Source organism: Portunus trituberculatus, chromosome 49, assembly GCF_017591435.1.
Source record: "Portunus trituberculatus isolate SZX2019 chromosome 49, ASM1759143v1, whole genome shotgun sequence".
NCBI lineage: Eukaryota > Metazoa > Arthropoda > Malacostraca > Decapoda > Portunidae > Portunus > Portunus trituberculatus.
The window spans coordinates 7,325,360-7,340,054 of NC_059303.1; the positions used below are offsets into that span (position 1 = coordinate 7,325,360).

The window sequence follows — 14,695 nt, forward strand, 5'->3', positions numbered from 1 at the left end:
GTTAGAGTAGTAGATGTTGGAGAGAGTGTAAAGCAGTAGAAGATGAGGAAAAGGAAAAAAATAAAGAAAAAGAAAAGTGAGCAAAAAAAGACATGAAAAGCAATGTCAAGGAGTTACTACATGACAGAAGAGGAAGAAAGGAAAGGGATAAGAGAAAGAAAAGAGAGAAGAAGAGTTATAAGGAGCACAAAAACACGGTATATCAAAGAGGAGATAAAAGCCAGTTGGACAAAGTAGCTACCAATCGAGAAAACAGCAAGAGAGATGAGAATATAAGGAGAAAAGAAACTCAGCGAAGAGGAAAAGAAGATTAAAAGGGTAAAGAGATGCAGACATAAAAGCGAGAACGAAAAAAAAGAGAGACAGACCGAAAAAAAAAAAATAGAACACAAGGAGGAAAAGAAGATTAAGAACCTGAAAAGAGAGAGAGAAAAACAATTTAAGGAGATAATGATTAAAGAGAAGGAGACAAAAGAGAGAATGACGGAAAATTGAGACACAAAAAAAAGGAAAACAAGAGGAAATGAAATAACGGAAGGAAAGACTAGAATAGAACGAGGAAAGGTTAAGAGAAGATAAGGAAGAGGAAAAAGAAGAAGATATTATATGAAAAGGAAGAAGGAAGGACGAAACTGGACAAGAAAGAATAAATAGATATTGGAAGCTAGTGATGTGGATGAACTCTCTCTCTCTCTGTCTGTCTGTCTCTCTCTCTCTCTCTCTCTCTCTCTGGAAAAAACCTACATGTAAGTATCTAAGTTCATGTACGTGTTTCTGTGTACGTTTCTGTGTGTAATGTAGCATCATTTTGTTTACCGTACATGTATATCCTCCTCCTCCTCCTCCTCCTCCTCGCCCTTCTCCTCCTCCTCCTTCTTCTCCTCCTCCTCCTCTTTACTTCTCCTTGCAAGTTATTCATTTTTCCTTTTCTGAATATCTTTATAGAAGTATCTCGCTGTTTTCCCTTTCCTTCTTCTCCTCATCTTCTTCTTCCTCCTCCTCCTCCTCCTCCTCCTCCTCCTCCTCCTCTTCTTCTTCCTCCTCCTCCAGACTGTCATGGCGCTCCTCTCTCGACTCGCCAACAAAGACAAAACCAAATTTTTACAATCTCAAGAGACACACAGATTTTTCCTCCGCTCCCTTAGTGAATGCTCCTCCTGGCGCCGCGAAGATGGCCAGCCGTCCCATTAGCAGGAGGAGGAGGAGAAGGAGGAGGAGGAGGAGGAGGAAGAGGAGGAGGAGGAGGAGGAGGAGGAGGAGGAGGAGGAGGAGGAGGAGGAGGACGAAGAGGAGGAGGAGGAGGAGGAAGAGGAGGAGGAGGAGGACGAAGAGGAGGAGGAGGAGGAGGAGGAGGAGGAGGAGGAGGAGGAGGAGGAGGAGGAGGAGGAGGAGGAGGAGGAGGAGGAGGAGGAGGAGGAGGAGGAGGATGTATGAAAACAATATTCCACTTTCTCACTAAATTTTCTAAAATTGATCAGAATTCATCTCTCTCTCTCTCTCTCTCTCTCTCTCTCTCTCTCTCTCTCTCTCTCAAATGTCTACCCCATAATACTGTTCTGTTTATTCTCCTCCCTTGCATTCTAAACTACATGAAATTTTTGTCTCCCAGACATTACAATTCCTTTAATCTCTCGAAAACTCTCGAATATTTTTCATAACCTCAGATTGCCTTATTTCACAGTTAATATTCAACCCTTTCTGTCTGACTTTCTGCCACGTAAATAGAAGTGGAGCTAAGACATATCCTTGGGTAAACCACTTTCACTACACTACCCAAAGAGACATACTCGTAGAAACACCGTCACTTATCTTTTAATATTCCGTATTCTATTCTAACCTTCAATGCGTATATAGAAATGGAGGTAAAATATTTCCTCGGGTATAAAACTACGTCACTTCACTACCCAAACAAAGACATACTAGTACAAGCACGGTCACTTATCTTTTAATATTCCGTGTTATATTCTAATTTTCGGTACGTAAAGAGAAGAGGAGCTAAAATATTTCTTTGGGTACACCACTGCGTCATTTCCTTGCCCGGTCTTCTTTAATTAACCGTAGACAAACGCACAAACACGGACGCTTAAGGTTTCTCATTTTATTGTAGCATCTTTATCCTGCTTTTCGCCATGTAAACAGATCAGGAGGTGAAATATTCCCTTGGGCACACCCCTTTACAATCCAGTTATTCTTTCCTAACTACACAGCCAGACACACAAACACTCAAATTTGACACTTCAAATACTAGCCAAAATTCCGTTAGCTTTTCATTTCCTTCCTTATTACCCTCTAAAAAAAGAGAGCTGTAGTGTGCTAAGATATTATCAATTTCAATTTCATCTTTTTATTGTCACTCTCTCGTTCAAACACCCAGACACATTACATTTCAAAACAATAATGCAACGTAATATCAAAATGCGGTTACTTTTCCAGACACTTTCCCATTCTTGCGTCCAAAATTAAGAGTGAGAGTGAAAATGCCATCCATTCTCCTTTTCTTCTATCGTCAGTGTCCCATTTAATCTTAACTCCTTCACTACTGGAACGCTTCTTTACCGTGAGTTTTGGGTACAATTCAATGATTCTATTTACATTATGAACTGTCTATAGTGGACAGAGGATTAACGGCCACAGTCTTTACTATTCTAATCCCCCTACATAAGTTTCTGAAGCTGTATCAAATCACCAAATAGTAAGCACAATGAATATGAAAACGAGTCACAGCACAGAAGGGTTTAACGAAAGGCTACAATGAAGTCAGTATTCCCAGCAGCTCTCCCCGTGATTCGCCCACTGCCTTGCCTGTCAGTGTGCAAAGGATGGAAATGAGGGTCGACAGATGGCGTGAGTGAGATTGACGCGTAAAACAAGGCCAAGGATAGATGCGAGATATGAGAGGGCGGAGAGGGATATGATTTCTCTCTCTCTCTCTCTCTCTCTCTCTCTGGTAAACTTAGCCTTGTGAATCTTGTACATAATCAAAGGCTGCATATCTATAATTTTTTGCTCACAATTTAAAGAGATCATTCGTTTAGGTTAGGTTAAGTTAGGTTGAGGTTATTTGAAGTGTGGTACGATTAGATTAGGTTAGGCTAGGTTAGGTTAGGTTAGGTTAAGTGAGGTGATGTGAGTTAAAGGTAGGTTAGGTTACGTCAGGTTAGGCTAAGTTAGATTAGGTTAAGTTCGATAAGGTGATGTGATGTGAGATAGAGTTAAGTTAGATTACATTAAGTTAAGTTTGAAGGATTGAAGACTTCGAGCAACACCACCAAAACATTAAAAAGTTTCTTATTTATATATTTTGCACATTAATTACTCGAGAACACACACACACACACACACACACACACACACACACACACACACACACACACACACACACAGAACATCGTGGTTCATGTAGCTTCCTGACCACCACCCACCACCAATACACACACACACACACACACAGTCCCACACTAACCAGCACCCTCCCTCTCCGCACCACCGCACCCTAACACATACTAACCACATCACATCACCGCCTTTCAGTCCAGCCAATCACTTCACCTCAGCCTTGAAGTGAGCAAATCTAATTGGTTCAGGAGAGACCAGTGACGAAACTCCTACTTGCTCAAACTTGGCGTAACAATTTCCTTCAGCAGCGTCGATGCAAGTCTAGCAGGGAACAGGCGGAGGAATCTTATATCACCGTTGGATCGTGTAAGTGGTGACCCTGGCGCCGCGAGAGTCAAGGTGAAGGAGAAGAGCTAAAGTGAGATGATAAAATAGAAGTAGGTAGGAGTCAGGATGAAAGAGAAAGAAGAAAACGAGAAAAAGGGAGATATAAATAAGGGATAGGGATGGAAAAGGAGTGTGAAATGCCGGATAAAGAAAGAGAGATAGAAATAAGATGAATAAGAATGAGTAAACTAGAAAGGGGAGAAGAGAAGTTAGGTAAAGAGAAGAGTAAGAATCACGAACAGTAAATGAAAAGAAAGAGAAAAAAATCTGTTGAAAAAAATAATAGAAATCAATACAGGAATACAAGATGAAGGAAGATTAGAAAGAAAGAAACAGAATAAGAAAACAACAGGAAGAGAAACAGGGAAAAAAAAGCAGGAATGAAGGAAAGAAAAATCCAGGTAAAGAAAACAAAGGAAGAAAGAAGGAGATAGAAACTAAAACAGGTGATTGAATGATTCACGAAAAATACAAAGATTAAATTAATGAAAGAAATGTAAAGGAAGGAAACAGAAGAAAGGGTACAAAATAAAAAACAAAAGAGGAATATAGAGTAAACAGGAGAGGAAGGAAAGACGGAGAGGTGAAGAGAGAGGGAAAGAAGGAAGAGGAGGAGGTAGAGGAGGAAAAGTTTAGAGGAGACGTGAGAAGGAATAGTGGGAGGAAGAAAAAAAAGAAAGAGCAAGGGTGAAGGAAACGAGAGAGAGAGAGAGAGAGAGAGAGAGAGAGAGAGAGAGAGAGAGAGAGAGAGAGAGAGAGAGAGAGAGAGAGAGAGAGAGAGAGAGAGAGAGAGAGAGAGAGAGAGAGAGAGAGAGAGAGAGAGAGAGAGAGAGAGAGAGAGAGAGAGAGAGAGAGAGAGAGAGAGAGAGAGAGAGAGAGAGAGAGAGAGAGAGAGAGAGAGAGAGAGAGAGAGAGAGAGAGAGAGAGAGAGAGAGAGAGAGAGAGAGAGAGAGAGAGAGAGAATATTTAACACTAAGCTGAATGAGAAAACAAACCTACTCTCTCTCTCTCTCTCTCTCTCTCTCTCTCTCTCTAAGCCTCTGGGAAATCTAATGCTTCAAGTCATTATGTTACGAAGCTTCGTTTTGTAGATTTAATTCAAGTTAGTCGTCGCGCGAAGTTTCGAAACAACCTAACACTTATATTATACTGTGCAGGGGGAGGAGGAAAGGGAGTGTGAGATGAAAGGAACTAGTAAAGAAGGAGAGAGAAAGGAGTGATCTGAGGAAGGAAGGAGAGAGAGGGATGGAAGGAGTACTGAGGAAAGGAGAGAAAGAGAAGAAGAAGAAGAGACTGTGTGGAGAAAGAGAATGTGGAAAGGAAGGAAGAGAGAGAGAGAGAGAGAGAGAGAGAGAGAGAGAGAGAGAGAGAGAGAGAGAGAGAGAGAGAGAGAGAGAGAGAGAGAGAGAGAGAGAGAGAGAGAGAGAGAGAGAGAGAGAGAGAGAGAGAGAGAGAGAGAGAGAGAGAGAGAGAGAGAGAGAGAGAGAGAGAGAGAGAGAGAGAGAGAGAGAGAGAGAGAGAGAGAGAGAGAGAGAGAGAGAGAGAGAGAGAGAGAGAGAGAGAGAGAAGGAAGTGATCTGTGTAATTCCATGGTGAGTGAAGGAAGTAAGATATCATTGTCAGTTATCATTAAGTCTCTATTCCCTTAACCAATTCACTCATTTTACTTCATCTATGTATATCTGATCTCTGCACTCATTCTTTCTGTTTTTACTTTCTTTTTTAAGGGTGGGTAGAACACATCTCTTATAATTTAGTGATCGAGTTGACGGGTTTAATTTACTCTAATCTACATGGCCACGTTTCTTTTTTATTCAAGAAGGGAGACTGGACAAGGGTAACAAAAAGGAAAAAAAGCCCACTGGATTGCGCCGACAGTCATTATTCATTCACTCATTCAGAATATGATAAAAAAAAACTAAATAGATCCATTCATTAACATACCTACAGTCACTCCATGTCGTGTGTGTGTGTGTGTGTGTGTGTGTGTGTGTGTGTGTGTGTGTGTGTGTGTGTGTCAGCCTCCACGTGCCTACCATAGGGCACGCCACGTCCCGCCTCACGCCTTCCTCTTTAGTCACGCTTATAACTCCCGTGCTTGTGCTTCCCCTTCAGGTGACCCGTGCTGCCTCCCTCGTGATCGTGTTCTCTTTTCAGCTGTAGAGGAGGAGGAGCAATACAAAGGAATACAAAGGAAAGCCAAACAGCAGCAGACCTCTTGGTTCTTTCGAGGCTGTTTGGTTGGGAGGAGGAGGAGGAGGAGGAGGAGGAGGAGGAGGAGGAGGAGAGAACACGAAGACAAAAACAAAAGAAATTAAAGAACATACAGAAAGAACAACACAAGGAGAAAAGTAGAGGAACAAGAAAGGAGGAACTGAGAAAGGTAAGAGACGAAGGGAGAGGAACACGACAAGAAGAAGAACAAGGAAAAGGAGGACGAGGACGAGAAAACAAGGACGAGGAGGAGAGAGACGAAGACCACCACCACTACCACCACCACCACCACCACCACCAGTAAACAATGCGATAATGATATTATTACTGCTACAACCCACAGACGCATGATAGCTAGTTTGGGACAATGGCCGTCTTGGAGGAACACAAATGTCTTTATAAATTTAACTCACAGAGGCTTTTGCGAGTTGCTTTTCGGGGTTGAGGGGTGAGAGAGGATGGGAGGAATCGAGAGGGGCTGGGAGAGAAGCTGGTAGAAGCTGTGAGGGGCTAAAAGAGGCCGGAGGGGCTGAGAGGGGCTAGAAAGGATAGAAAAGCTAAGAAGGGCTGGGTGGGGATGGAAAGGGCTAAGAGGAGCTGGGAGGGGCTGGAAAAGGCTGGGAAGCGCTGGGAGGAACTGGGAAGGGCTGGAAAGGGCTAGGAGGGGCTAAAAGAACTGGGAGGGGCTGGAAGTGCCTGGAAAAGACTGAGAAGGGCTGAGAGAGGAACTAGAAGGGGCTGGGAAGGGCTGGAAGTGGTTGGTAAGGTCTGGGAAGGGTTGGGAAGGTCTAATAGACGCTGGGAGGAGCTGGAAGGGGCTGGGAGGGACTGGGAAGGACTGGGGTGGATGGACCTGCTCTTGCTGTCCTATCTCGTGCGAAAAACTTGCAGAATTTTTTATGAGCTTGAGCAGATGTCAACCATTTCCTTTATTTAAGTCGTCTCTTCTTTCTTTCTTTCTCTTTCTCTTTGTTTGTGTTTCCTTCCATTTTTTTTTTTTTATGTGTTTTACTTTCTTTTCTCTCGTTTTTTTGTACATGTTTCACGTGAATTTCTTTCTAAACTCTCTCTCTCTCTCTCTCTCTCTCTCTCTCTCTCTCTCTCTCTCTCTCTCTCTCTCTCTCTCTCTCTCTCTCTCTCTCTCTCTCTCTCTCTCTCTCTCTCTCTCTCTCTCTCTTTCCACTGAATTACCCTTAATATTGACCACAAAAAGCCGTGATCTAAAAACAGGAAAGGGAAACCAGGTCATTGCATAATTCATCGGTCACCGTCCATTGCCTGGTGACCTCGAGCACTGAGAGATGGAGAATGGAAGCTGAGTAATTTAATATCCTCCTCTCATTGCGTTCTAGATGAGGAATCCCTGGAAAAACAGAACACAACATAGCATAGCGTAACATAGAGCCTTATTTTGTTTCCCCAGAACATGGTAAATCTTTCCTAATAAATGGTGAGGTTAGGACTCTCGTTCTTTTTTCCCTCAGAAGGCGAGATACTTTTGCTTATAACTGCTGGTGAAGTTAGGATCCTTATTGTAAACCCTGTATGTCTTTTCAAATAAGTGGTGAGGTTATTATTCTTATTTTTCCCCTCCATAACATACCTTTCTAATAAATGATGAGGTTAGGATTCTTATTTTCCTCCCAGAACACAACATGGTTATGATTCTTAGTTTCATCCTCAGAACACACCATACCTTTCCTAATAAATGGTGAGGTTAGGATTTTCATCTTTTCCCTTATAAGACTGTATACCTTTCCTAATAATTGCTGAAGTTAGGATTCTTATTTACCCCAGAACACCTAAGCATACCTTTTCTAATGAATGATGAGGTTACGATTCTTAGTTTTATCCCCAGAACACACCATACCTTTAATAACTGCTCGTCTTTTTAGTCAGGGTATTCAAGTGTTTATGTTTTCAGTTTTGTTTAACTTCGCTGATCGGGAGAGAAGAGGTGCGCTCAATTCGATATGGTTGCCAGTATCACCATTCAATATTGCTAAGTTTATGGATGACAATTATGAAGCTCCATCAGTCTTATTTTTATGTAAGAGAGAAAAGCTGGCCAAGGGCAACATAAAACGAAAAAAAAGGCCTGTATAGTTGCCAGTTCCCCCTTGAAGGTCCGAGAGAGTTAGCCAAAATAAAAAAGAGATAAATGTCTTTAAAACCTCCCTCTTAAATGAAGTTAAGACATAAGAAGTTGGAAATACAGAAGCAGGTAGGGATGTTTATAGTTTTCCAGAAAAAGGTATAAATGTCTGAGCTTGAGGAGAACATTGCTACTCTTTCACTAACCTATCAGGCTTGAACACTATTCTAAACCTCCACAATTTTGAATGTACACCGGTTTACCAGTTACAGAATTTTCCACTGTACTATCTGAACCCTTTGAGATCTCAGTATTTTTTGGTAATGGTTTTGTAAGGTCGCTGTTTATGTCCTTAGAGAAACACAAGCTATGCCTGCTATCGGCGTGCCTCCAAGTGTCGGCCTGACGTTCACCTGCCACCCGCCAGACGCCCTCGCCGCCAGTGTTGAGGCGAGTAATTGACGAGACTCTGCAGACCCGAGACCTCGCGGCGCCCGTGGTGAGGCAAGGCACACAGCCCGCCGCGAGGAGTGAAGAGGAACCTTACTCCGCAAAATTCTAGTACCCGTATTTTGAAACGCTCTAATGAAGGATGTTTCTCAAAAGCCACAAATATGACGTCGCGTTTTGACGGTGAGAAATTCTTGTCATTTATTATGAGGATTGCTTTCAAAGCTAAAAGATTATTGGTTGACTTTAATTAATTTATTCATTCTATTTATTCAACTATAATTCATTTTTAACGATAGTGAATCTTATTTGTTTAAAAGGACAATTACTCCATATAATTCCAGTACTTGTACAGTGAAGTCTTCCTGGCTTCCAAAGAGACCATCTTTTTAAAGGCTACGGATAACTGGTCGGGTTTTCATGGATGTGTTTCTTTTGATGGAGCTGAAATATTGATGAACTGTCAGTGGCAACATGAAAACACCCTTGAAAACCCATAATAATTCACCACAAACGAAACCAGTTCAACTTCACTCAGTACATCACAAAACCAGATCCACTTTACCATAACATTTCAATACCGGAGGAGTTAAAAATCGTATATGTTCACTCATCCACTACAACACATCTAGTCACTTTACATAGCCACACTAAAACTTATGTGAGTGAGCGAGAGAGTGAGTGAGTGAATGTGTATGTGTGCACTGAACTTTGGAAATGGCCAGCAGTAGTAAATGGATTAAAAATGCTTGACTCCACGTTAGATTCGAGGCTTAACTTTAACCCCATTCACTTCACTTGACTCGACGCGGCCGCTCAACCTGCGTGGTAATATTTTCCAAGCTAACAGTGGTCGCCGCCAGCCGGGAGACGAGCTTACGAGGGGTTTACTGCAGCTTTTGCGGCCGGGAAAAGGAGAAAAGGAGAATAGGAGAAAATGGGTGAAGGGATAAAGGTGTTACTTAGTGCTGGGGTTATGGGGTGAAAGATGTAAGGAAATTAAGATATATAATGAATAATGAAAGAACAAAGGGTTGCAAGAATAAAGAGATAGAATGCAGGAATGAAAATAAAGAAGTGAAGGAAGGAAGAGATGGAATGAAAGTATGCAGTGAATGAAAGAAGCAAAGAAATGATGAGATAAAGTAAACATGAAAGAATAAAGGGGTGCAGGAAGGAAGACATTAAATACAGGAATGAAAATGGAGTGAAGGAATGAAAAGAAGGAATGCAAGCGTGCAGTGAAGGACTTTCCAAGCAAACTTCCAGGTATATGTCAGTGTAAATGTGTGCAGGTAGGAGAGAGGAAGGAAATAAATGAAGGAGGAGGAAGAGATGAGGTGAGGAAAGGTCAGTTGATGAAAAGGAAAAGAGAACATTGGAAGAAAAAGAATGGATACAGAGAAGAGAAAGGAAAAGAGAAAACCTACGATAATTATTTAATGATAGCAAGAAAGAATAGAAGGAAAGTAAAAAAAGAACTCATCAGGGAAAAAAACTAAAGAAGAGAAAGAAGTAAAAAAAAGGAAAAAGAGACAAAAGACAAAGAAAGAGGGAATAGAAACCTTGGTACTAATTTATATAGAGAGGAAGCAAGAAGAGACAAGGGAGAGAGATAAAGATGAAATAAATAAAGGAAGAAAAGAAAGAGAATGGAGCAAATAACACACTCACACTTCTCCAGTTGTAAGAAGAACGAGAAGATAAAACTGATGAAAGGAATAAAAAAGGAATTAGTGGAGAAAGGAGAACGAAAGAGAGAAAGAGAAATAAATAAATGAAAGAAAGAAAACAGAGAAGATAGTAAAGGAAAAGCAAAGAAGAGAAAAGAAGAGAGGAAAGGAATAAATGAAAGAATAACAAGATAAGATGAGAGAATTACAGAAACAAACGAGAAAAGAAGAAAGGAAAAAATAAGGGGTGAACAAAATGATGAAAAACAGAAGAAATAGAATGAAAGAAAAAAAGACATAGAGAAGAAGACAAAAGAAAACGAAAAAAAAAAAAAGTAAAACAACACCATCACTAACAAAGGAATAAATAGAAAAAAAAGAAGGAAAAGAAAGCACAGATGATGAAAAACGACAAAAACAAGAGAAAAGAAGTAATAAAGAAGACTACAGCTGTTCCTCTCTTCACTAACACGGCTTCCCACCTTCATTAGATTACGTGAGAAAAATGCAGGTAAAAGTTTCCAGGAAATCAAGAAACAGAGGAGGAATGAGACAAGGAAACGAGGAGGTGGTGGAGGAGATAAGGAAGCTCTCTAGGTTACGGCGGAATATGATATCAGATCCCTGGAAAAAAAAGGAGAAATTGAAGGTATTGGTTGATTAGATTAGTTGAGCTTTTTAAAACTTGATACTGGAGCGCTGTAAAAAAAATAGAAAGTAGAGAACTGAGGGATTTAAAAAAGCTAAATTCTTGGGTGAAAAACGTGTGGAGAGAAAAAAAAAAAAGATTACAAATTAGAAAACTTGATATCGCAGCCTTGTAGAAAATGGGAAGTAGAGAAGTGAAGGATTTAAAAAGCAGAATTTTTTAAGGTGGGTGAAAAATGTACGAGAAAAAAAAGCATTACAAATTATAAAGGGTATAGTGTAGGTATGTAGATGACTAAAGCAAAGGTAAATGAAGACTAAAAGCTAAAAGAACTACAAGAACAAAAAAATGGGAAAAAAAAAGAAACAAGATATTAAAAAAGTCAGGAAAAGATGAAGAAAACTTTAACCACAGAGGAAAAAATAACTAGCTCGCTGTTACATCTCAGGAAAAATAAAGACAAAAAAATATATAGAGAAAAAAAGAAAAATAAAGAAAGCAACAATAAAAAGACCTAAAAACGAAATAAAACAATAGAAAATATAAAAAAAATACCACAAATATATACAGAAGAAAAAATAGAAATAAAAAAACAACAATAAGAAGAACTAAAAACAAAACAAAACAATAGAAAATGAGAACAAAAATGAACAAAACACCATCACCACTACCACCACCACCACCACCACCACCACCACCAACACCAACAAAAACAACAATAACAAAGGTGAGTCTTACATCACGAGAAACAGAAAACGGAGGAAAGGGAGACGAATGATAATGAGTTTAGGGGGAGCATTAATCTTTCGTTAGTGAGTCTTTATGGCAGCTGATGGCGTCTTTGTTACATAAGAGTAATGCGCCATGAGTGAATAAAAATTGAACGAGCGAAACACACAGGCAACGCGGCCCATTTGGATCTCGAGTGCAAGGAGAGAGAGAGAGAGAGAGAGAGAGAGAGAGAGAGAGAGAGAGAGTAAATGAATGACTATAAAATCCTAAAGCCACAGAGAAAACAGTAGAATAGCTGAAGAAGAAGAGAAAAGAGCAACGAACGAGAGAAAATACGAGAAAGATAACGAAAGAATACAATATGAGCGAAGCATCAATAGCAGAGGAGCCTAACGTAATAAAACAACAACACTAACAATAACACTCACGGGCATCGAACCCAACTGCACTTCTCAAACAACAAGGAAGACATGGAGACGTAATAAGACATACGAGGCAATTCAAGATGGCAGGGAAGTGTAATAAGAACAAACTGCAACTCATATGCTCGTCAAAAAGTTTCTCCTCCGCTGTTAAGAGCAAGCGAGGCACGGAACAAAACAACATCCATTACTGGACATAAACATCTTGACAGACGCGTGGTGGAAGTTCTTATCCACTTCATAACTCGTGTTTGTGACTGTGGCGAGCGATATCAACCGAGGTAAATACATTCTCTCTCTCTCTCTCTCTCTCTCTGAACCCTCCCAACATGTTTCAGACACGCACACGCTGGCTCAGACAACAAGCGGTCTCTCCAATCCACTCAGTACACAAGGCCGCAGTACTGCCGCCTCGCCGCCGCCTGTCATCAGTGGCGTGGCGAGGCGCAGACACTTGGGCACACACACACACACACACACACACACACACACACACACACACACACACACACCGCCTCTTGAGAGTGTTGAAGGCTGATGCTGGACAAGAGAGTGCAGGGTGGAAGCATGACACACTACCCACACCTGACGACCGGACAGGTGAGGCACGGCAAGCGAACACCTGGGCGCTACGGAAGTCTAGTGGAGTCACCTGCCCCACGAGGCCACGCGCTGCACCTGGCGGGACTCACGCGGGGCAGGGCAGGGCAGGGCGGCGGAGGGCTGTCCGGGGAGGGGACATCCTCGCGGCGCCGCCCCACGCCGAGGCAAAGTCCACTTACTGTTGGTGGTCGTTGTGAGGAGAATGGCGAGGAGCGGCCAGGCGGTGCGTGGCAGGGCGCGGAGCGGGTGTGGCGCTGGTGGTGGTCACAGGAGCGGCGGCCGAGGACTGCTGCAAGTGTCTTCACCTGAGCGACGCCCGTGTGGGGAGGAGTCGCAGCACGCGTTTGGCCCAGCCTTATATAGCACGGGGAGCCTCGCGCCCCGCCCCCCCCAGGCCTGGACTCCTCCCCTGCTGCAGCCCGGCCCGCCCACACAGACCCGCCGTACACGCCGCGTGAGCTCACACCAGTCTTTTTTTTTTTTTTTTCGGAATGAATAACTGACACATCCGCCAAAGGGTCAAGAGGACCATAGGACGCGGCGCCGCGGCGCCCGCTGCTGGGTGCCACCAGTCCCACCCCGTCCCGCTCCACCCCTCCCTCCCTCCCCTGGTTCATCCATGTCCCTGATATTACGAAGACAGAATATGTAAAATGAAAATTTCCCCGCGAGTTTACAGCATGGCGCAGCAAAGAGGAACGTGTGGAGGGATGGGGGGAGGAAGGAAGCGGCACGGGACGGGAAGGAGAGGGGACAGGAAGCGAGGTGGAGGGAGGGGAAGGAAGGAAGGGAAAGGAGGAGGGGCCAGTGACGTCATAGTGACGTCAAACTGCTCCCCAGTCAGAGCCACCGAGGTAAGAACAAAAAAAAAGGAAGCAGGCCACTCGCCAGGAATTAATGGTTTTGTGGCGGCTGGCGACGCGATGATGCCCCGCCATGGTTGCCCACCCATCCCCGCCCCTTCCCGCCCCCAACCCAGCACCTCACGCCCCATGCAAGGTACACCCATGACACTGCCAGGCTGACACAGTTGTCCCAGTAAGTGCTTTCTCTCTCTCTCTCTCTCTCTCTCTCTCTCTCTCTCTCTCTCTCTCTCTCTCTCTCTCTCTCTCACCCAATCGTTCCCATCTGGTTCCCGGTTCCCGGCCCCTGATTCCCAGTACCCCAGTGGTCCCCCGCCCATCGGCCTTTCACATGTAACACCTCCAGTCCCAGGTTAATGTTTCGTGCCACTGCGGGAGGGTGGAGAGGGCGGGCAGGGGCGGGCAGAGCAGGCAGGGCAGGGCGGGAAGGGGAAAGCTCCCTGGCGTGTCGCTGCCAATAATAGAAAGTGGCGATGATTTTTACATAATCCGAGGCTTCCTGAACCGCTACAGGAATGGACGAGCACACACACACAGACACACACACACACACACAAACACACAGACACACTCACACAAACACACACACACACACACACACACACACACACACACACACACACACACACACACACACACACACACACACACACACACACACACACACACACACACACACACACAAGCCCTATAAAGTCATCCTACCTTTGAAAAATCATTTGCTATACAATCCATTGATACTTTATACATACTGCATACATACACTGGTACATACATGAATACATACATACATACATAGCATTAATTCAGGTTAGGTTAGGTTACGATAGGTTCAGATTAGATACATACATACGAGCAGTATAATATAACAATTGCCAACAACTAACACACACACACACACACACACACACACACACACACACACACACACACACACACACACACACACACACACACACACACACACACACACACACACACACACACACACACACACACACACACACACATACACACACACACACACACACGGAAGCTACAAAAAGTTAGTAACACACAAAAAAAACTAACGTACGTATGCAGAACACACACACACACACACACACACACACACACACACACACACACACACACACACACACACACACACACACACACACACTCCATACCTTCCCACGACATAATTCCCCACCACAACATTCACCACAATGAAGCTTAGACTCACTGTATTGGCGCGGTTGGGATGGGCTGGGATGAGATGGGATAGGATG

At 43.1% G+C, this 14,695-nt stretch overlaps 1 protein-coding gene across 1 annotated transcript in view; it reads right to left on the reverse strand.

Moving 5' to 3' along the window:
• The window catches only part of LOC123499382 (diuretic hormone class 2-like), an 83,303-nt gene extending 70,397 nt beyond the window's left edge, over positions 1-12,906 (reverse strand). The window contains exon 1 of the mRNA XM_045247300.1: positions 12,741-12,906. The gene's annotated coding sequence lies outside the window, so the exon portion shown is untranslated. The remainder of the gene's footprint in view (positions 1-12,740) is intronic.
• Positions 12,907-14,695: the final 1,789 nt, after the last annotated feature.